Source organism: Typopeltis vanoorti, chromosome 3 (genome assembly GCF_054136105.1).
Source record: "Typopeltis vanoorti isolate ZY-2024b chromosome 3, IOZ_Tvanoo_1.0, whole genome shotgun sequence".
Taxonomy (NCBI): Eukaryota; Metazoa; Arthropoda; class Arachnida; order Uropygi; family Thelyphonidae; genus Typopeltis; species Typopeltis vanoorti.
Genome location: NC_143551.1, coordinates 27991531 through 28016468, shown reverse-complemented (window position 1 = coordinate 28016468; position 24938 = coordinate 27991531).

The window sequence follows — 24938 nt, the reverse complement described above, 5'->3', positions numbered from 1 at the left end:
AGAAACATACACTAATATTTGCGTTTACACTATTCTTATTTCCTTCGTGAACAATTAAACATTCGCTTCTACGTTATTTATCAGCAAACTATAACCGAATATCTCACGACTTGGACAAAATGGACTGTAAAAGATACTGCTGAGTCAGGGCTGTAGAGATGGAAGAGTGTTTCTAATATTCTAAACCAAAATTCCTCATCTTGATCCTTGCTCGTAGCGTAAAGCACGGGATTGTATTCTGGTTTTGAGTGAAGGAATCGTGACAAAGTGTAGGGATTTTTAGGAACTTTTAGTCGTTCACAAAAATATACTCATATGTCAACAAATTTTTATGGTATATTGACTCTTGATTTACACAGAGTTGAGAAATTCCAGAACTGAGCTACGGTGTCATGTAAGCAACAAGTATGTTTTCCAAAATTTTGTTTTTAACAAGTTAGTACATTCAGGGTTTTTTCTCTTTTGGTCTTTTTAGTGAAGCGCCACTTAAAAAATAGATTCTTTCTCAAATAAAAGAGCCAGAGATGAAGTGGCATATCCTCCAATCAGTATCATTTGTAGCTAACACAGATCCAATGCTTCAGCAGTTTCCTTTTCTGGATATAACCACTTTCGCTTCATGCTTTTAACTCCTATCGAAGAAAGGCATTCTCTACGATCTTGCTGATTATGTCCGACTCATGAGACTTTATTAACCTGAACAATGACGCAAAATATAACTAGGTGATATACTTTGGCTTCTTTTTAGATCATGCAATTTTTTTCTTCTAATACAACAATAAATTACAACTGATTGAACTGAAAAGCAATTTAGAAATAAATTATTCATTTCAAAGTTCACAAAGTATGATAAACTCGTTTGAAATTTATTACCCAGCCATCTTTTTATGATTATGACCAGTGGTACCCATACATAAGCACTGCGACACTGCAGCGCCCCCAAGGAAAAATGAAAAAAAATTAAATTTTGCTTGTTTATAAATAATAACAATGCTTACAACATTATATACAATACAACATTTTCAAGGTTACGGCTTATGTTTTGACACTGATTGAATAGTTATTAATTGGGATTGTTCGGTAACGCTTTAGATTACGAAACAAATGCACTGCGATCTAACGCCGATATTCGTTTGCGCTTGTCATTGCACGTTACGTCATTTCCACACTGCTCAAACGGCAGTGTATCTTGAGTATGCTAAAGCGCCTTATTTATGTGAGATATGAAACATTTATTATTGGTGCGTGTGCGTGGTGAACTATGTTTTGTAAATATTATTTTATTTGGTTAAAATAACATATAATTATTTATTTATTATAGATAAAAGGCTGAATTACGACGACTGTAACTGTTGAAAGTATGAAAAGAATTATATATTTTCAATTATCGTTACACGAAACAAATGCACTGCGATCTTTTTTTTTTTTTTTTTTTTTCGTATATGCAGCACCCCCACTTAAAATTTTCACCGGTCGCCACTGGTTATGACGAACACTGTAACAAGCTTATCAGCATCATAAGACATCGTTATAAATTCATTTTGAGTAATAATTATTTATTTAATTTACGAAAACTGTAAAAACTTCCTTATATAATGAAAGTGACCTAATAGATAATAGGCAAGTATAACGATTTTATTCTAAGAACGAGTCAAAATGTTTGCTTTTAAAATTTTCGAAAATGCTCAATTGAATATGAAAATCCAAAACTTCTACATGAGTTTCACTGGCGTTGCACTACTTAAAAGAAACAAACTCCAAATATTCGTAATTTATCGGTAATTTTGCATTAGTGCTTATTTGTCCTCTTTCTCTGTTGGTTCTCATCGATTGTCAATTAGAAACCACTGCAAAGTTTTCCAGGTTAGTATCAAACAGTTAAAAGCAACTGTCAGACATCTATGCTAGATGCAAGACACTATCCCTGATAATAATTCACTTCCATTAGGAAAGCGCTATAAAGTTCTTTATGGATGATATTTGAAATAAGGTTTTTAAAATGAAATGGCAACGTCGATACCGATTGAGTCTCAGAACGTGCACAGCAGTAATGAATGAATATTAATAATTACTTTAGTCGGGATAAAGCTAGACTCTATATGTTGGGATGAATGTATGTAGTATTGGTTTTTTTACGCTCTTCAAATAAATAAATAAATAAATAAATAAATAAAAAGCGGTTAGTATATAAGGGAAAGCTCCATAAAAATATTTATTTCCATATTTTGATTAATATCTAAGAATTTTAAATACATATTTGAGATATTTTACAAACATGGGAAATTACTTCTCTATTTCAGTATACTAAAAGAGGTAGTTGGGTTTATTAGACAAAAACGTGCCACATATGGCAAAACTGGGGCTGATGATTAAAAATTCTGGAAAATGTATGTCTTTTACATAAGACCATCGTCAAGATAAAATGCTCCACTAGGAAAATGAGTAAATCAGTCGAGACTTGTTCCATTTATTGAAGAATTAGTAATGCGCATAGCTTCCTCAGAATGGATTTTATTATTATTTTTAAATCTTTATCTTGGTAAGAGGGGAAAACCGTTTTGTAAGCTAGATTACAGGAAAGACTTTTAAAATAGCCAGGATATTTTTCTCTGTATAAAAGAACGGTAGATATCATCAATAAATAATATAGTGAAACTTCCTTTAGAGAAATAATTAGAAAAAACAACAACAACTTCTAAATCGTTGTCATTTGATCCGTGCAATATATTATAGGAAACGATGTCAGCAGACATTTCTTTCTTGTGCAGCAAGGATTTGGTGTATGTTGGTGAAAAAGTGACATACGGAATACTTGAGTAGTTGTTGAGATCGGATAGGTTAGACTTGAGATAAATATGATAATAGATTCTAGTTTGTAGGTTTTATAAGAAATTCTAATTTCCTGTTGTTGTACGTGGGATTATATTTGTAAACTTTGTGTAAATTGTATTGACGTTGTAATATCAATAAAATGGAGAGTTTCATACAATAAATTGTACTCCATATTTTTAGGCTTAAGGATTCGCTGTATCTATTAGCATTTTTATTGGTTTATTCATAATAAGTGCTTTACTTCTTGTGACATTAGTGATACTGTTCATTTCTGATTTTTCTTTTGAGAGTTTTCAGACTAAACTACGCCTAATGATGGTCAGGTTTAATCTTCAATGGGTAATTCAGTGAAAATTAGGGTTCCACCATTCAACTGTTTCATACATTCTGTGTTTGATAAAATGTTTATCAAAACAACTTTTTTTAAAAGTGAGGTAACAATCATGTACAGGATTTAAATGTCTATAGCTACAGCGGGTAATTAGCATCGAATGAGTAATTTTGTGGATAGCATGCGTTTCATGCAAGGATTGGTATTCATACATTCTTGGATTTAGTATGGACATCATCAACCAGCAATTATTACAGAATTAGCACTATTGTAGTTCACTTTTTTATAAATAAAAAATAATTTATCATTAAAAGTTAAAGAAATTATAGTAATTTAAATATTTTTAAATCGGTAGTTTTTTAATTTCATAAACCCTATTTGTGACCTGCAAAATAGATCTCTAGCGAAATACGAACAAATAATTATTTCAAGTTTCAATAAATTAGAAGGATACATTTTGAGTACTCTTACATCATCCCGAACATCTCGTTGCGACGATGAATTTTTGGTGTGTAGTAACCAAGAAAATTAATACAAATGCTGTCTCTTGATATGAAAAAGTTGTGAAGTCCATATTTACGAACACTAGCCTGAATTCCGAAATCGTTGTAAACGAAACATTGATTTTCTAACAACGTTTTATGAGCAGCTTCTTGAATTGTTGAGAAAATAAGTGAAGGATTTTGTATTATGCTTTCTCGAACATCATTACGCACACCTTTTCTAGAGTTCTAAGGAAACATTTTTATGTATTAATTATAACACCACACTGAATTATATAAGAGTGATTTTATATTTAATCTAGACAAATATTATATTTATAAGAATTATAATTCTTGAATTCATTGATAAATAATAATATTATTATTACGTAACACCCGCAGGGTGTCCAAAGACTCATCGAGGGATGGCACCTACTCTACACCTCTCTACCAACTACAACTAACCGCAATTACACCAACACCAACACCATCTACCGCCTACCTCCAACACTAGTATTTCTACAGACAATCGCAGATATCCATTTTCACAGCGGGATTCGAACCCGTAGCCTTTTGGCTGATGAGCATATTTTATTAAAACGATAACAAGTAAATACATAGTAGTAAAATATTTACATCATAAATAGATACAGATTACATTCAGGTTTAACTCTTAATACCTTTGTACTACTGTTATCAGATCAATAACAAATAAATACATAGTAATAAAATTAAACACATCATAGGTAGATATATACATCATATATATACATTTGTTTTAACCTGGTTAGGGGTACTGTATTACTATTTGTTGCAAGTAATTCATTTTGTCAATTTACTTCTTATAGTCTTTAACAGGGATCAGTTACATGAAATTTCAATTAGTTATATTCAGGTTTAATTCTTAATGCCTTTCTATTACTGTTATTATACAAATAAAAATAAATACATAGCAGTAAAATAGATACATCATTGATAGATATATTCATCATATGTTTCCATATGCTTTAACCTCTTTTATCTAATGAGCGGATACGCTAACCACTCGTCCAACCAGTAACTATATTTTAATTTTATTTATATGTAAATACAAAATAAAAAATCTCCAACTCTATATATAGTTACTGAACCAGTGTACTTTTTACAGTCGATCTTTCTGAATAAAATAACTTATGATTCCCGCAGAAACACTCTATTTATATTATAAATATATTAGTATTATTATTATTAGTGGTATATATTAGTACCAATAAATTAGTACTATGGGTGAGGTAAGAATTTTTGGTATAGGATTTTATTTTTTAAAAATAAATATGTTATATTTGCATTTTATTGTTAATCGGGAACACGGCTTTAGAGACCGAAATGGAATTTTTTTCAGCCAATACAGCCCTCCAATAAGTGGGTGTGTGTCTTACACCAGGCAAACGAGTTATTCGTTCACCTGTAGTTAACCAGAAACATCCTTGTCCATGGCTGGGGGAAACTTTCAGTATGTTAGTGAGCGGATACGCTACCCACTTGCCTGGTCAAGTAATTTGATTACTTTAAATTTAATAAATATAAATTTCGAGTTTATTTTATATTTAAAAATATATTTAAAATATACTGTTGTGCATGTTTATTTTGATATAATTAATTTTATAGCATAAAATATGCTATAAAATAGCTTAGTAAATATTATGAATTTCTTAATTTGATATTTATTCATTATAATACTTAATCTGCTCTTCACAGTAAAAAAAAAAAAAAAAAAATTAACAATGTCAGTTTTTGTCACGAGATGGCGCCATTTGCATTTCTTCACACATGCACCTATAAACAAGGCGTTATCATAATAGATAAATATGCTAAAGTAGGAAGCTCATAATTTGAAACAAAGAATAGCGGCAGTTAAATAATCAACTGGAGAAGGAGGGAGAGAGGAACTTTTGTCAAAAATATTCATCATGGTAAGGAAATTGTTATAGCATTTGATGAGGTATTCTCGATCGATACTGGTAATGTGTTATTCGTAGTTTCCTGCTGGAACAGATTTATACTATCAGGAAAGACAATAGATGGACAATAATAGATAGGTATTTTGTCATATTCGTAGTACGGTCTATGTATACAATCACTTTGCCACATAATGCATGATTCTTCTCCACAAATGTTCGCCTAACCCAGTCCATTTTGTTTCTTTCGTTAATCTCATGTTTTTTTTTTTCTAAATAATTTTCTGGATCTTTCCTACTGAGCTGAATTTAGTGTTTTTCTTATATTTTACTATTCTTTTTCTTATTCTTTGTCTCTTTCCTAATTATTATTTTTATGGCTAATATATTTTATTTTAGGAGTGTCCCGTTTTTTAGAATGTCATTGGCGTTTCACTCAAATCTTAGAGCATTAATGATGTGTTATAAAACTAATATATGAAAAATATTATAGGAGGAAATATTCAGACACTTTTTTGGATGGTGTTTGCTGTGTCCTTATCCCGGCGACATGCATCTGCTGCTAAGCTGTTAAAGGAAGGGGGTTTGGAGAAAGTGTGTGTAAATTAATGTGGGGAAATTATTTGAAAAAAAAAAAAACAGGGTTTATTATATGTATAATGATATTATTATTATTAAGGGTGGGTAGAGAGCGTTTTGGGAGGGAGGGTGAGAGATGGATCTGAAAATAGAAATTATTTTTTGGGGAGGAGGAGGAGGGATAGAACTCGGAATTCGTGGGGACTTCTCCCATGAGTTCCGAAGACGACACATTGTCGTCTTTGGAAATCCACTCCGGGATTTTTCAAATAATTCCCACACATTACTTTACTCCCACTTTCACAAAAAACCTTCCTTTAACAGCTTAACATCAGATGAATTCATATCGCCTTGATAAGGAGGTAGCAAACAACATCCAAAAAAAAGTGTCTGAATATTTCCTCCTATAATTTTCTTCATATATTAGTTTCATAACACATCAGTAATGCACTAAGATTTTAGTAAAGGGCCAATGACATTGTATAAAACGGCACTTCTGAACGAAAATAGCTTATATTAGCTATAAAAACGTGTTCATTTTAGAGCAGTAACATGGGAATTTTCCCATAAATAATATCTCTTTTCTAATTCATCTGAGAATTTTTAATTCTTTGCTAATATAGCCACTGTATTTGTATCATTTAATAACCTTGTTTTATAATGAGACGTTTGATGTTTCCTTTGCTCCTTTATCAAATGTAGCCATTTATTAATCTCAGGATTATCTCATGAAGTGATCGGTTCCTATTTCGTAATTCTAATATGTTCTAACATTAAAGGAAAAATAGTTCCTATCTGAAGGGAAATAAATTGTTTTTTAATCTTATCCTCTTCCTTACCAGGCAAATGTATGTATATTTTCATGTTTACAGAAGGAATTCTATAAAGACATACTTAAATTTAGATTGAATTTATAACTTTAACTTTACTATATACTAAAAGCTAAACAACCATTTTATAGGCTTTGTTCTTCATATATTCCAATATTATAAAAGCAAAACCCTAATTGTTTTGAAGTAAATTTTTATAATTAAAAAAATATATATATATATGTTAAAGATACCAAGCAATTTTAAACCTGGTTTTACTCCATTTCCCAAGTAAGCAAACAGACAAACAAGTCAAGTTTGCGCCTGCACGTAATGCAAGTCTAGCTGACCCTGTAGGTTGTGCAAGACCAAGACAACTCGTGGTAAAGGTGGTATAAGCTCTGATCACTAATCTTAATATTTACCCTTAATGCTAAAACACATCTCCTAGAGGAGATGTATAATGTTTTGTATTAAACCGGTCTGGGTAGTGGCCCCCTTGCCTTTAATACAAAACATCATACATCTCCTCTAGGAGATGTGTTTTGGCATTAAGGGTAAATATTAAGATTAGTGATCAGAGCTTATACCACCTTTACCACGAGTTGCCTTGGTCTTGCACTACCTGCAGGCGCAAACTTGACTTGTTTGTCTGTTTGCTCACTTGGGAAATGGCGTAAAACCAGGTTTAAAATTGCTTGGTATCTTTAACATTTACTATACCTAAGGTAAAATACTCTCTCTCTCTCTCTCTCTCTCTCTCTTTATATATATATATATATATATATATATATATATATATATATATATATATATATATATATATATATATATATATATATATATATATATATATATATATATATATATATATATATATATATATGATAAAGCATAAGTGAACAATTGATGAATACGCCAATATAATTCACGGCGTTATTTTTTTATTAATTTGCTTTTAACCAGAGAAATATATACACTTACCATTACAGTAGATAGTACGAAAGTGTGCTTTACTGATCCACATTCTATTTCTTTATTTTGTAAAGCTTTGGAGAGCTGCACAGTTGTCTCGATCAATTTTCCTTCATTTAACACTGTCAAGTGAGAAAGAATGCAACCGCCGTATGATGACACCACAATCAAAGGAAATGACAACCAGAACAAGGCAAAAACCTTGAAACTTCCTGAATTAAAGAATGACTTTATTCCTAAAAATGAAATATAAGAATAACTATCATTTGCTATTGAATTGGAGATTAAACCTTAATGTACTAGCAATATTTATTTGAGACTTAAAAAATACGAGATTATGACATTCACGTCTTCATTGTGGAAGGTGGGGACATAATTTCACGAATTTCATTAACAATCAAAGTTCTTCGTTTTTATTGTTTCTGTAATTTTATTGTTGTATATTTTTAAAAGTTTTACAAATTAGTAAGCTACATGGCCTTGTGTAATTTTTGCTTGTGCTACAATTCTAGACCTCTAGAAGAAAGAACGTCATAAGTTCAATTCTAGTTACCGAATGGAGAGACTTAATCTAGGCCTTTCTTCAGCTGCTTTCAGAATTAATCGATCTTTGGAGCAAAAATATAACTTTCTTTAATCAAAGGAGTTAGTTATGGACCGTAGAACTCACGCTGTTTCAGACAACAGCGTTAGTTTTAGGATCACTTGTATGCCATACACGCACCGAGACTTAGCGTTCATCGATAGGCATGAACTCAATTATCCTACTTTGATGCATAAGGATGGAGGCCGGCTGCCATTCGTCTTCCAGAAATTTTACTTAAACCTACAACAATTCCAGCTAGTTACTTTTGGACAGAACCGCGACAGTCAATTTTATTATTTATTCTTTCTGTATTTCTTTATGCAGAAGCAGGTGTAACTATCTTATATTTCTCTCCTTTATTTAATACTATTATTATGTAATACCTAGAGGGAGGACGTCTACTCTACAACTTTCGGCCTACCCCCACCGACTACAATCATTACTTACACCTATGCCATCTACTGTCCCCATCACGACTAATATTTTTCTTTTGTCTGTAAATTAAAGACAATCACAAAAAACTTCAGCGGCGAGTTGAAGACTCGCCGCTGAAGTTTTTTTTTTATTTCATTTTATTTTAAAGCCGTCTTCTTTTACCCGACCTTTTCCCAACTCAGTGTAACTAGTATTTGGATTTGAAGATAACCTAGAGAGCGCTTGCTGATAAATCGAAGCCAGCTTGGAGACAAGCGGCTAGAAACAACTAACTCTTTTACGTAAGGATGGGGAGCGAAGAATGCGACTCTAATTCACTGCTGCCTATTTGGTGTACTTTCTCAATTAAAAATATTACTAGCGAACAGAGAAGAACCAATGGAATGTGTCAAAACTTTCATATTTATTAACCATAAAATCTAACTTTAAAGAAGACTGCAGGGAATTTTATATGAAAAAAAGATTAAATAATAAGATCATATTGAAAAAAAGAAACGTTATTCAGAAAAAATATTAAAATACGGTTTTAGAGAGAGATATATCAATAAATCGATTACAGTACCTAAATATTTACCATGAATAATTATTTCCCCTGTGATATTTTATATGGTTAGATAATCATCAGAACTTTTTTTTTCTTGCTTTGATGTAGAACGGACGTATGATACTTTTATTTTCTTTATAAAGAACGGCACTATGTTTGTCAATAAATAAATATTTCAAATAATATACAATTTTAATTACTGTATTTCCCACCCCAAAACTCTTATAAACATCCCGAATTAGATGATCAATTATATGATCGCCCTACCTTTCTTAATTTTTTTTTAATTTCGATTTATTTATTTATTTATTTTGTCTAATGAGACAGAATACTGAAGGAATTAAACCAATTCGGTTTATGAATTTTAATTATTCCAAAAAAGATTGTTTTTGGAATGCAAATTATCATTGGCGATCACATCCTTAAAAGTGATTGTACTATGGTATTGTGGTTCAACATGATTTAATTATTCTGTAAGACATCTTATTAAATTTATGCAGTTTATCATGCCGCCAAACAAAAAGACGGGGTGGAATATTAATATTTATCAAATAAAAATTAATAGCAAAAGAAACGGCCTATCAGTTTGAGCATGCTGAAACCCTCTGCCTCGAAATCATTAATACCGCGAATACACAGCATCTCATAATACTAAATGCTATTTACAGGCCCCCAAACCTAAACATGATAAAATTCTTCTACGAACTCAATTGCTGGCTTTCAAGTTAAGAAATATGCTCAACCCAACACCAAATGATAATTGGCGACATAAACATAAATATTGCAAATGAAAACCAGAACAACACTGTACAGTACCAAGACACACTAGCCATGTATAATCTAATACCAACAATAACATCATGTACTAGAGAAGAAATATTAGGAAATACTATCACTGCCTCCTGTCTAGACTATATAAACGTTTGTCCCAGCATCACCAAAAAGTTACACTGCATCAGTCATAAAGTGCAAAGTAGCAGATCATTACTACACTGCTCTAAACCTGCGCACCAAGACAATATCCATATCCATGCAATGTCCCACAGACGAAAAGCGACAGAAAACAATAATAGACGAAGAAATAGTCAACCATGAAATAAGACAAACAGACTGGGAACACCTGGTATCAGATTCAGCAGATATCTTAAACAACAACATTAAATTCACACTGGAGGAAATATATAAAAAAGCTATGAAAGTCAGAATTCGTTCAAAAACAACACAAAATCCTTGGATAACACAAAATTTAATCCTAGAAATACACAGAAAGGACGCTTTAGGGAAAGAATTAAAGCGATATCCAAATAACACGGCTTTAAAAACCGAATATAAGATAACAAGGAATCACCTTACAACACAAATCAGAAATGCAAAAAGAAGCTACTACAAAGACAAACTACCCTCCGCACAAAACAACATGAAACAAACCTGGCATCTGATTACTGAGATGCTAGATTTTGTTCTCAACACCACCGCCTCCGAAACCATAAAACACAGCTTCATGAAAGATGTAAAACCTATCCAACAACTAGCAAATGACTTTAACCAATACTTTGCAGACTCCATCCAAGAACTGCATAGAAATATTCCCCAATCACAAAACGAGATCCTCCATTTGGGCCACAAGCGGAGGGTCTCGTTTTGTGACTGGGGGAAATATTCTCGCACCCTACAAATTAAATAAATTAATGTCGCTACAGTACAAAATGACAAAACTGATCTTTTGGGAACAAAGAGAAAATCACGACCTTATAAACTTGCAGTTTCAGAACACAGACAGCAAACCATTTATGCCACTATGCAGCCTTGCTAAAACATTATTTCGATGCCAACTACAGGACAGTTAGAAATACTTACCGTATAACAAGACCTCAGACTACTAATTATATCACATATAAATACAATAATCAGTACGGAAAGGCCACGCGAAACTTCTATATCCCAGACATGGTAAACAAATTACCTTTTGAATACAGAAAGCTTACAAACTACAATAGCCTGAAAAGAGCTCTAAAGACATACTATGAACAAGAAACACGCACCCAAAATACCATACAAATTTAATGAAACACAATATGTTCGTTCAGGCTTACAGTCCAGGGAGGCATTAATAAATTCGCCTGTGTGTGTGTGTGTGTGTGTGTGTGTGTGTGTGTGTGTGTGTGTGTGTGTGTGTGTGTGTGTGTGTGTGTGTGTGTGTGTGTGTGTGTGTGTGCGTGCGTGCGTGCGTGCGTGTGTATGAGTGCGCTCAAGCGAATTTCTCAATCGTAGATTTCGTAGCTTCCCAACATAGCTAGAAAAAAAAATATTAATAACCAACTGGTGTCATCCTCAGATAAGCTTACATATAAGCTTCGAGGATGAAAGCAAAGAAATTAGTTCTCTTCCAAGATGTATCATATGTAACAAAATTCATGTAATATACGTATCACATGAAAACGAATGTATGTATTATATGTAAACCAATGTACGTAATGTAAATATCACATTTAAACAAATGTAAGTAATGTATCATATGTAAACAAATGCATGTAATGTATATAATAACTGTAACAAATGTATTCAATATAAAAAAAAAAATTGTAACACCACATATCCAGTTGGGATGAGTGACATGGCTGTCGCTTACACATCCAAATGTTATATTCCATTTTATCTGCCTTTATTGTAATAATCTGCTTGTTTTTTGGCTCCGCCAGCGCCAAAATTTCCCCTATCGGCAACTTTTGGTACTAAATCTTTTTTCGCGGAAATCATCTCCCCATGCTATCAAAAGCTTCACTATAAAATTTGGTCACATTCCGTTTATTGGCTTTAGCTTCAGATGCCTCCATAGAGGGACAGTTATTTTATGGCCACCTTGTATATCTCACAAATGCTAGTATTTGATTGTAGATCAACAATTTTTAATCATCAACAAACAACGTCTGTTGTTTCCACAGTCTAGAAAAAAACAAGGTCACTATACCGTCAAAAAACTTTCCAACCTCAACAGATGCTATACTGCACAAAGAAGAAAATCAGGTCACTTTGTTTATAACTAAATACAATAAATAGACATTTGCCATCTGGTTACTATATTTAGGACAATTAGAGACAATTCGCACAATACATTGAATGGTAAAACACTCCTCACAGGCAGATTATGCTGCATGCATGCGTCAGACACAATAACCAATCACAGTCACTAGGTGCTATAGTTTCAGCGTTCACTCTGTCTCAGCTTCTGGGCGGTTAAAAACCACTCAAGCACTAAGAATTTGACCCGCTTCCAGCTATATGCTATTCAAAGGGCTCAAAGTTGTATGCATTTGTCACTGCACACCCCGACTGTGATGCAGAGTTTAAGGGTCGAAAAGTCCTCTACATGAAGCATTAGTATGTCTTCTTTTATTAATCTTGAAAATATGATATCAGTGATATTGCTATGCTAGTTCATGAGTGAGCACTGCTAATATATATATATATATATATATATATATATATGTGTGTGTGTGTGTGTTTGTGTATTCCATAGTCCCATCTTCTCGCTGCAAACACAATAGTCCCTATATCTCTATACCGTCACATATCTCTTTCTATGTATCTACCGAAATGAGCATTTTGGTACAGATATAGAAATTTTTGAGTTGTTCTTTGAGAAATTTTTTCACTTATTCGAAATCGGTAATCCATATTAAACTATGTATTAACGATGCATAGTTCAAAATTACCGTTTATTCTTCTCTATTTGCAATAGTTCTTTCTCTTTCCTCTAGGATGAGAGAGACATCCGAACTCCACAGTAGTGGTAGTAGTAGATAGTAGACACCCACTCTGAACCAGATCAAGATCAAGATAAGATAAGGAATCATGATGTGATTAGTTGATCACCTGATGACGTCATTGTGTGTGTAACGTCATGCGATTGGAGTGTTTGGAATTTTTCTGGGGACAATCTGTGTGTGTGTGTGTGTGCTGTCACATTGTTGTTTTGTTAGCATATGGAATTGTAGGTGATGGCTAGAAATAAGGAATCGTGTCGTGCTTGGTGGGACACTCTGTACCAAATAGGGATAAGGTGAATGGGAAAGCAACGTCATTGTCCAGGATGTGCATTGTTATCAGATGTAGATAAGTGACATCATATTAGTTGTAAATAAGTGACATAATTTGTTAGTTGTATTTAAGTGACGTTATTGTTTTGAATGGAAAAGGAAGATATATTAGCAGATAAGGATTCGTGCCGTGATTGGTGTGGCACTTCTAACCAGATCGAGAACAAGATAAGATAAGGAATAATCATGTCGTTGTTATCAGATGTAGATAAGTGATGTCATTTGTTAGTTGTAAATAAGTAATGCAATTTGTTAGTTGTAAATAAGTGACGTTATTGTTTTGAATTGAAGAGGAAGATATATTAGTTGATAAGGATTCGTGTTGCCATTGGTAGGACACCACGAACCAAATAGGGGTAGGGTGAAAGGGGAAGTGATGTCAGTGTCCGGGATGTGTGTGTTGTCATGATATGTAGATAAAATGATTTGCATATGGAGTTATGGGTGATGGGTAATGATAAGTAAAGTTTGGAATGTTTGGAATTTTGCTGGGGGCCCCCTTCTGTCAGGGACATAACATGATATGTTTGGTTTCCATATGGCATTGTGGCTAATATTTAGAGATAACCAATCGTGATGTTATGTGTTTCGAAATTTCTGGGGAATATGTCTCTGTGATATTACGTGTTGTTTTGGTTTGCCTATGGAATTGTGAGCGATGTTTTTTAAGATAAGATATCTTAGAATGTTCCCAGGGTGACACACATCCATCATTGTCGTCATGTTTTGTCTTTGGTTGACTATAGATGGCAGTACCAATTTTCCAATACAGTTTGGGATATTTCTTTCCTTTTAAAAGACTATGGGAATTCTTAGAGTACAGTATAGTCTAGTGGCGGCAGCGTTTAGGCTTTTCTGAATAATTGAATTATATGCTGGTGTCCCTAAAAACACTTTTTTCTCATATACATAACTCATCTGAATATTTAAATTTGTCTACATTTAAGATCTTGAACTTCATTACTTTTCTAATTAACGTTATCATTTTTACAAAATATTTGGCTATTGGTATTTTTTACTTTACAGTCAAGAGAAGAACTAAATGACATTTAAATAATAAATTAAAATAAACGGGCAGTTAAATGGACTATAAAACCTTTTGTATGTATTCTGGAAATTCTGATGATAATTTAAGTTACTTAGAGTCTTTCCAGAACGGCTCTTCTAAATGCGAATATTCAAAAAATGATATTCCAAAATAGTTGAATTTTATATCCATAGCACAACACAAACACACTCACACATGAGTTGAAAGAAAAATAATTCTATAAATAACCAGAAAATATAGTTGACTAAAATCTTTAGATTTCCATCCCTTAAGTTCTGTTCATTAATTCCTTCATACAGTTCTCATGCTATGTTTTTCCAAAGCTATCTGACCCCAATAACATCTTACTGTTGAGCCTACTAGCAATTTCCTGTTTTTGGAATTCTGGTAGATTTGTTATTAAGACTCATAATTTTTTTCTCTCTACTTTACTTAAAAAATAAGCTAACTATATTTTTTCTACCCAGAATAACTGAGCAATAAATAAATAAATAAATGTGTGTGTGAATTTTTCCCCCACAGTGTTTATATTTTCATTAGCCTTTCTTGAAGATTATTCATTAATTTCTGGTCTTAGTTTTCGGTCCTTTTTCAGCTTCCATTCTGACTAAGTGATTTTAGCATTGACGTGAGTTTTGCAGTAGACGCAACAATTTTCCATTAACTCAACATGTCTTTTCCTGACTAAGATCCGAAAAATTCGCATCTCTAGAAGCGTAGAGATGCGAATTTTGTTTACAATAAATAAACAGAATTGCATTAAGGTATAATGTTATGAATTTCTATATGAATTTGTAATCAAAATTTGAGTCAAGTTTCATTGTGGAAAATGCAACAACAGCACACATCTTTGTTCATTATGTCACAAATGCATATTTTATATTTTATATTGCTCAAATATTAAATCACTAAATTCTAGCAGTCGCACTTTAATTCCAAACCTCTGAACTTACTTATGTAACTGAAATTTATTTATTTTTCTTTCTTTATAATTGGTAAGTTACATAACGAAACTGATGCAAACAAGGTTTTTCTTCTTCCTAACTAAAAAAAATTAAGACGTTATACTTAACATGCTTCTGAAAGCAGGGTTACTGTATTTCTTGAAATCAATATGCAACAAAGTCAACCATCAAAAAAAAAGAAAGGAAAATTGTAAAGAAAAATAAAAAATGATTAATTACCTTCGAATAAAGATTTATGATCACAGCAAGCAACAAATTCATCAGCCTTTCAAAGTTTTGAAATTCCAACCCATATCGTTTTCATCATTTGGTATCATTTAAATGAAGAACGGATCTGGCTATTAGGTTCGTTAATGTTATTTGATTTTTCTCTTCCAATGGCGAGTATTATTTGATATTTCCATGTTCATTCACTTGTTATCTGCATGTTACGATACCTTTTTATTTCTACAACAAACTTTTTAAGAGTTTAGTAACTTGTTGGGTTAAATTATCTAATGTCTTTCTGTAAATAACTAAATTCTTAACAGTCCTACTTTAAGTACGACTGTTAGTCAGGAAAAGACATGTTAAGTTGATGGAAAATTGTTGCCTCTACTGTAAAACTCACGTGAGTGCTAAAATCTCTTGGGTACCATGGGAACTGAAAGAGGACCAAAAACTAAGACCAGAAATTAATGAGTAATCTTCAAGAAAGGCTAATGAAAATATAAACCTGTGGGGAAAAAATTCACACACAGTTATTTATTTAATTTTTTTTATTCCTCAGTTATTCTGGGCAGAAAAATATAATTAGCTGATTTTAAAAGTAAATTAGAGAGAAAAAAAAATTATGAGTCTTAATAACAAATCTACCAGAATTGCAAAAACAGGAAATTGCTAGTAGGCTCAACAGTATGACGCCTTTGGGGACAGATGGCTTGGGAAAAACATAGCATGAAAATAAATCGTGTGAAAGAATTAACGGACAGTACTAAATGGATGGAAATCTAAAGATTTTAGTCAACTATATTTTCTGGTTATTTATAGAATTATTTTTCTTTCAACTCATGTGTGAGTGTGTTTGTGTTGTGCTATGGATATAAAATTCAACTATTTTGGAATATATTTTTTGGAATATTCGTATTTAGAAGAGCCTTTCTGGAAAAACTGTAAGTAATTTAAATTATCATTAGAATTTCTCGAATACGTACAAAAGATTTTGTAATCCATATAGCTGCCAGTTTATTTTACTTTATTTTTGAATGCCATTTAGTGTTTCTCTTGAGTGTAAAGTAAAAAATACCGATAGCGAAACATTTTGTAAAAAAGATAACGTTAATTAGAAAAGTAATGAAGTTTAAGATCTTAAATGTAGATAAATGAAAATATTCGGATGAGTTATGTATATGAGAAAAAAGAAGTGTGTGTTTCAGAGACACCGGCATATAATTTAATTATTCAGAAAAGGCTAAACGCTGCCGCCACCTAGACTCTACTATACAATATGTATTCCCATAGTCTTTTAACAGGAAAGAAATATCCCAAAATGTATTGGAAAATTATGCAGCCATCTATAGACAACCAAAGACAAAACATGATGACGATGATGGACGTGTGCCACTCTGGGAAAATTCCAAGATATTGTATCCACAAAACATTGCCCATAATTCCATAGGCAAAACAAAACACCATGTGATATCACAGAGAGAGATATGTTCCCCAGAAATTTCCAGAAAACTGACAATAATAATGGAAATTTTCCAATTTCAATTATTATTATTATTATTATATGTATGTAATTTTTAGAATTTTGAAATTTAGTAATTTCTATAATTTTATAATGTAATTTGTTATATGTATGCAAGACATAATAATCATTAATATAATATTACAATGTAACATGAAAAAATAATGTAATAAAACATTATTATAAAAATTATGTAAATAATTAGTTTACATTATATGTTTTTGAGAATTAGGAAATATAATATTTTAATTGCATATGTGTAAATACTGTGTACCATCACACTTTCTCAAACTTTGAAAAAAAGTAAACTACTACAACATGTAATATTATTTAAGTTGTGTAACTCTGAACTATATAATTGTAAATTATTACTGCGATTATTATTTAAAAAAAAGCAAAACAATTATGTTATCATCATTACTATTGAAATATCATCATTATGAAACATATGTGTAGCACTTAGTGCTGAACTTTATAAAATAATACACTGAATGTTACTCAAGATGATAATTATATATATGTAAATATTTCAGAGATCAATAAAAATATTATTAAAAAATATTATTATTATTATACATATATTATACAAATTTTCTACTGGGATAATGTCAGGGTAGTCATCTGGCTACTGAATCAATTGTGATTTTTGAGGAACCCTTTCACTTTTTCGTAGTGTGTTATGGAGCGCGATCCTGTTTGATGATGAGTTCCTTTTTTTTATTTTTTTTGGATCAGTGGGACAGGTCTTTTATTCAGTATTTTTATGTATTAGTAATCCTGGACATTAATGGCTAAAAACAACCCAAGAACATATTTTTCGCGGTGTTTATGAGCTTCATTATTGTGGCGGGAAAAGTCTTCTCAGCCGCTGAATTGCGAAGAAATGTACTCGTGCTCCTTGGACAAAGAAATGGCTCTCCCCTGAGAATATGATCATCTTACACTCCAATTCTCAACACTCCAATTTTTTACACTTTTGCCCAATATTGCCTACTTTTCTCCAATGCCTTTGTCAACAGTTGTTTTGTTTTTGGTCTGTGGCTAGTCCAACAATCTTCGACAGACTGTCATGCCAGAAATATTAATACTACTAGCTGCCAAGTCTATATCTAGATCTACAAATCTACAATTTTAGATTTCTTTATAAATGTGTAACACTATAAAATCGTCCAAATAGTGATGCTGTATTCCATAGTCCCATCTTCTCGCTGCAAACAGAATAGTCCCTATATCTCTATACTGTCACATATCTCTTTCTGTGTATCTACCGAAATGATCATTTCCGTAGAGATATAGAAATTTCTGTGGTGTGTTATCGATCTAGAATAAGAATATTCACTTATTCTAGATCGCTAATCCATACTAGACTATGGACTAACGATCCATAGTTTAAAATTATTGTTTATTCTTCTCTATTTGCAATAGTTCTTCCTGTTTCCTCTAGCCTTCCTGTATCATTTTATTGGTTAGAAGTGAACCAAAATATCTTTTGGCTCTGGCTCATATTTTGCCAATATGCGCATTTAATTTAAACCCAATGGTATGCGAAATGCATTCATGTGTACTACACATTCTTTTACCAGAAAAAAATTCATTTTCAGTAAAACTGATTCACAGTTTTTTGCTAAAAACTACTGATATAGTTGCTATTTCAATTACGAATCAACCAAGTTTTTTGAAGGAAAAGCAGTTTAAATTGCTTTGAAGATTACATTTAGGTATTATTTCTTTCACATGACGATATTTCCCCATGACCTGTTGATTTGAAACGTGCCTTGTCTCAATTCGTGGCTTCGAATTCCTGTAAGGGAAGGAATATTTCTGCATTTGTTTCGCTAGGAAATCATTTTAACTTGTTTTATTCAGACCATTAGCATGCCTATTAGAGGACCAAAGTAACATTAAGCATGTCATATTACCACGGATGGAGTATACAAGTCAGATAATCGTACATCTCCTTAGAGTGGAGATGTATACTTACCTGACCATTACTCCATCCGTGGAATTATTTTTAATATTTGTTGGCCTTTTACTATGTAGAATTATAATAAAATATTACTGCCGATATTCCTGGTGGAATGAGAGTGTATATAGGTAGTATATTTATTCTTCAAGATAGAGGTCAAGTGATTTTGCTTGTAAAATCACGTCGGATGAAATTCCAGAAAGAGTAAGGGTAGCATGAAACAAGTGCATGTTTTAATGACCGAGTTTTAGTGGAAATCCCATTAAAAATTAATAATCCTTTTTGCATATCATTAATCATGTTGGAAATCAAAAGTTAAGCAATATCTGTAAATGACGTGTGATCATTATGAGAGTCGATGTTGTCTGCTTTGAAGAAAAATTGATGTTGGCATAAAGTAACACTAATTCGCTTGTTGCCTCCATATTTTAAGCAATGAAATTAATGAAACCAAAAGTTAAAAAGAAATGAAAATGCTGGAAATATTGAAGCATAAAATAAAGATGACAATGAAATAACAATAATTTAAAAGGATCTTCTCAAACTGAAAACAAGAAATCAAATGGAATGGATGCAATTTATAATAAAATGATAAAACACGCAGGTAAAAAAAATAACAGAACACATTATTCAGAGATTAGATTTAAGAGCGTGCAGTTCGCCAACTAATGAAGGATGAAAATTACAATGAAAAAATTAAATTAATTAAAAATCTGCTGAGGGCGGCCTTCTTTCATCAATGGAGGTGCAGTCATTTGTTCCTAATGTTTGAAGACAGGCCGGCAGCTAGCTAGTCTCCATTTTTCAGCCTTCACTGATATTGAGCACAATTTATCAACGAATCAAGGTCTGACGGGAGAGAGAGAGAGAGAGAGAGAAATGCCGCTAGCTCGTGATGCTAAATCCTGGTGGCAGTATTTTTGTATGTTATAGTGTGAGATCTACAGTAAACATATTGAGGAGCGAGATAAAAAACTCGAATTTCTGAGATAAAAATCCTTATTGATCCTTGTCGAAATTCAAATAATTCCATGCTATCAGCCGAAATAAAGTCTTCTAGATCAACGCTATTTAAATTTAAAGAAAGAACGAATCTAAAAATCTGAAATGTGTGTACACACACACACACACATACAGAAAAAAATACAGACTGATTTTAACGCGTTATTCCCAATATAAATTTAAGACAAACTTTCAACTATATTTACGGTACTGGACTGATTCGAAAACACAGCTATTGAAAGTTTGTTATAATTTTAGTGAAAAATATTACCAACTAGGTTTGTGAGAAAGAGACGTCTCATTATATTTTAAAAATGGATTGTGCTTTTAAGTATGTAGTCATGTAAGCAGAATACAGAGATACTTTCTAATATTTTATTAATACATACAATTTATTATATAAATATATATGCTTTGTTTGGTACATTCAAGGCAGATATCATATTCAGTTATGCTTCAGAATCAGAACAAAAGTATAATCACAAATTTAATCGATCAGTATGAAAACGTTTCATTCAATAGAAAAAAATGCATTTTGTCATTAACAGGAAATAATATATAATATTAGCAAAGTGAGATATTCCTAATATACAATAAATAAAGGGAATGGATTTTTCTTTTATTACAATACGAGGCTAAAGATAAGATCTCGATGAGAACAGACAAGACTTTAATCTATCCAAACGAGATATAATATTTGGTATTATAGAATTCGGAGGATTTATATTGTATGCCATAATTATTAAAGCAAACATAACGAATTCACTTAAACTGCAGAGGGATTAACTTGTCCGTCAACACCTGAACCGAAAATTCATTGTTAAGCGGTGGTATTTTCGATTGATAAATATTCGTAAGTTTCCCACGTATATCAGTAATCTAAGGGTAGTTTTATGTGAGGGAAAATTTACTACTGCGTTGAAACCGGTTTTAATCTTCTTTTTTATCTGTTCGCATACTTTTAGGTCTGTACTAAATCCAATGTCAGGTTTTATTTTATATCTAATCTTCTCTGTCGCTTTTATAGAGCATCAGCCATTTCACTTGATTATGGTATCATATAGTATTAAGCAGTTGATTAGCAGGTGGGCAATGGCAGCCGAAGTGTAAAATGCTGTATATCTCAAGTAGTTTGGCATTGAAACTACAGCTTCATTCTAAGTTCTGCATGATGCAGGTAGCAAATGCAACGTGACCATCAAAAAATAAGGGACTATGAAATAGCAAAATTCAGAAAGCTTGCCACGTGTACAAAAATCAGTCGTGTCTTCTGGCTACCAGTTATGGTGGATGGTTTCCACTGTTATGACTTCTTTACGAATGTATGCAACAGCTCCGCTCTGTCACCAGCGATAACACCGCTCTGTGTAATCCACTTTTGGATTACACAGACCTTCGTTTAATTGGAAATGACAGTTTCAGATTGAATTGTACACACATTCAATCTGAAACAGTGATATGCACCGATTAATTTTTTACAAAAATCTTTATGCGTTAAATCATTATTTAGTGTATTATTCAACATCATTATATATGGCAACAAATGTAAAGAATCAAAAAGCCATATAAATATGAAACATACCGTGGCTACAAATAAGAGAATATATATATATATATATATATATATATAGCATCTAATAACAGGAAAGACACATATCTGAATTAAGGATCGCTAATACATTGAACTCTGTTCTTTAACAGAAGCTCTATTTTAAAAAAAATAATTTCAAAAAGAAGGCCAATAACTGATATGGCATATCCAACAATTAATAAATACATCGCCATTTTCATGTTAGCCAAATTCAGTATTGTATGATCAGCGTTTTCTTCTTCAACAAAATTACCATCCCTAATTCCTCTTATAGTGTCCATAAGTAATTCATCATGATCAATTTTCTTGATTATTCCTGATTCCCACATCTTTAAAAACCTGGAATGAAATTTAATAAAATTTTGGACTTCGGTTTAAAATTCAGATTAATAATTTAAACTTTTTATAAATTGCTTAGAATTAAGGAGTATTTCAATGAATAATACATCGATCAATTGCAATCGTCGTAGTATTAACCACAAGAAAACAATTTACATCTTAGTGTAAATGCCAGAAACTCTTTCGCTTATTCTGATGAAGTAAATTTTATTCAAAGTTTCGATTACAGATTAGTTGAAAGAGGCATGCGAAAGAGTCATAAGCATATTAATTATTATACATAATTCTTATACGTTAATATCTTTAATTTTAAACATTTTAATTCGGCTAATTCTTACGTATGTATTACTTTGGCCAAGTATCTCCCTCGTAATAAAGAGGTCCAAAGGAGCTGGCTCTTACAGCAAGACAAACACCGCGACATGGCTCACATTGTGTAAGCATGGTTCATAAAGCATATCCATGCAATTCGGTTTCCCTTGGCGATATATTTGAATCTAACCGAAAATTTCTGGGATAATATGGAATACAATATCCAGAATTCGATGCCAGTGCCTCGCTCGCTGGCTGAATTTCAGGACGTTATTCGGGATGGTTAGTTCATTCCTCAGGACTCCTTCTGTGAGGTAGTGTACCCGATGGCAAAAGGAATGCAAGCAGAGATCATGGCCAAGGATGCACAACACGCTATTAGGTAGGTCGTCATGGTATTTGCTCATGACTGTATCAATATAACACACATTGCATATACCAAACCATCTTCAAATTCGAATTATAACTATATTAGTTAACTTCATTTCATAATACATAGTCGCTGTGGAAAAGGCCGTTTTGTGAATGTCTTTAGGTAGGAGATAAAGTTTTCGTGCGGTGTGAGATCATCGTGCTACTTAATAGAGGTATGTGAAGTGGCTTGAAAAAGGTCAATGTTTGGTCTCTCGAGTGGAGTTTCGAATTACCTAAACTAAAAAGGAAATAAATGAATATAATTTAAAAAATTACATACAATTTGTTTGCCGGTTAAGGTTTTGTTGTATTATCGATAAAAATAGATGAATCAATAAAGAAATAGACGAATAACAATAGCATATGAACTTGCAAGTAGAAATGGAACTCTAAACACACATCGTTTCTATTATGCACTTATCATCATAACCTCAATGTTAGATATCATTTTTTTTTCTCTGTAATCATCGTGATGATTTCATTTCAAACAAAATAAACTATGATATAAACTAACTTACACATACAATATTTTCCACGAGCAAGGATGACCCTTTGGTAAATAGTAGAGGAATACAGAAAGAGAAAAACTCTCTTGCGATATGAAAAAATTTTGACGTCCTTTTTCATAGGCATACAGCTTCATTAGCTCTTCGTTAAGGATGAGACAGTACTTCTCCATCAAAACTCTAGATACACCCTCTTCAACATTTTCTGCTATAAGTTTGGGATCTTGCTCAATGCCTTTTCGGATATGTTTGTAAACAGCAGCATTAGAAGTCTGTTAGAAGACAAACGTGACAAAACAACAAATGATTCTGGTATCATGTTATCAAATACAGTCAAATTAACCATTCTGATAGTAATGCTACCGTAATATTATAAATAAATTACAGCATAGAGTTGTTAGTAGCCAACAAGACACAATTCTGATTGGTGTGCTTTCTGCAACACAAAGGTTTGCCAAAATTATACAACATCAACATCGAAATGTGGAGCAGTGATTAAGCAAAAATACCCTCATGATTTTTCTCAAACTTCTGTAGTACAAATGCCATCTGTGTTTCAACGGTAATAAAAAATGAGAACTATGATAACTGCATTTAACTAAGCGTCTTAACATTGATGAATATCATTTCTTGCCATTTAAGAAATATGTGGTAATCTAAAAGTAAACGTAGAGGAGAGTTACTGAAAAAAATATTTGTAGCATTCTGTTATATTTAAAAAATCTTTCAGCATATTCTTTGATCAGCTGTTTGGAATTACTTCCTAAATATGTGAAGTTTAGTGGTACTGTATTTACATTTGTACTTATTTGCATATGTTCTTCTTGTTAGTTTGTCTATTTGCAGGATGAAAATTTATAGTTTCCGGGAATTAAATTTCTCTTGATGAAATTGGCTCACTAAGCCATAGAGAAGATAGACTCTGGATGATAAAAATTGAATCCCAACTTACATCCACATGGTGTCCACATCTGAACGTCTACTCATTAATTAAGAAAGGCTTAAAATAACCTAAAGGAAGAGAGCAGTAAATATTTTACTGCTCTCTTAAAGAGGGGAAAGCTGTTACTGTACGAGAGGAGGATGAAAGGATCTGGAAAACACATAGAACAAAAATTAAAATTACTGATTTTCCAACAAGGGAAATATATATATATATATATATATATATATATATATATATACACATTTAAAAAAATTGAATGACTAGAAACCGAGTGAAATGAAAACAAACTTTAATAGCACAACTAGTTTCAGCTTGTACTAGCTTTCTTCAGGTGCACATTTAAAAAGAAATGACCAGTAAAACAGAGGAAATAATTGTAAACATAACGGAAAGTTAGTGTATATATATTCAAAGTTGAAACGTTAAAGTCTGAGCATTCAAAACAGTTCTCACGTTGGATTCATTGTTGGGCGTATGCATGCGTATAGATTCTCGCGAACGTCAGTATTTGAT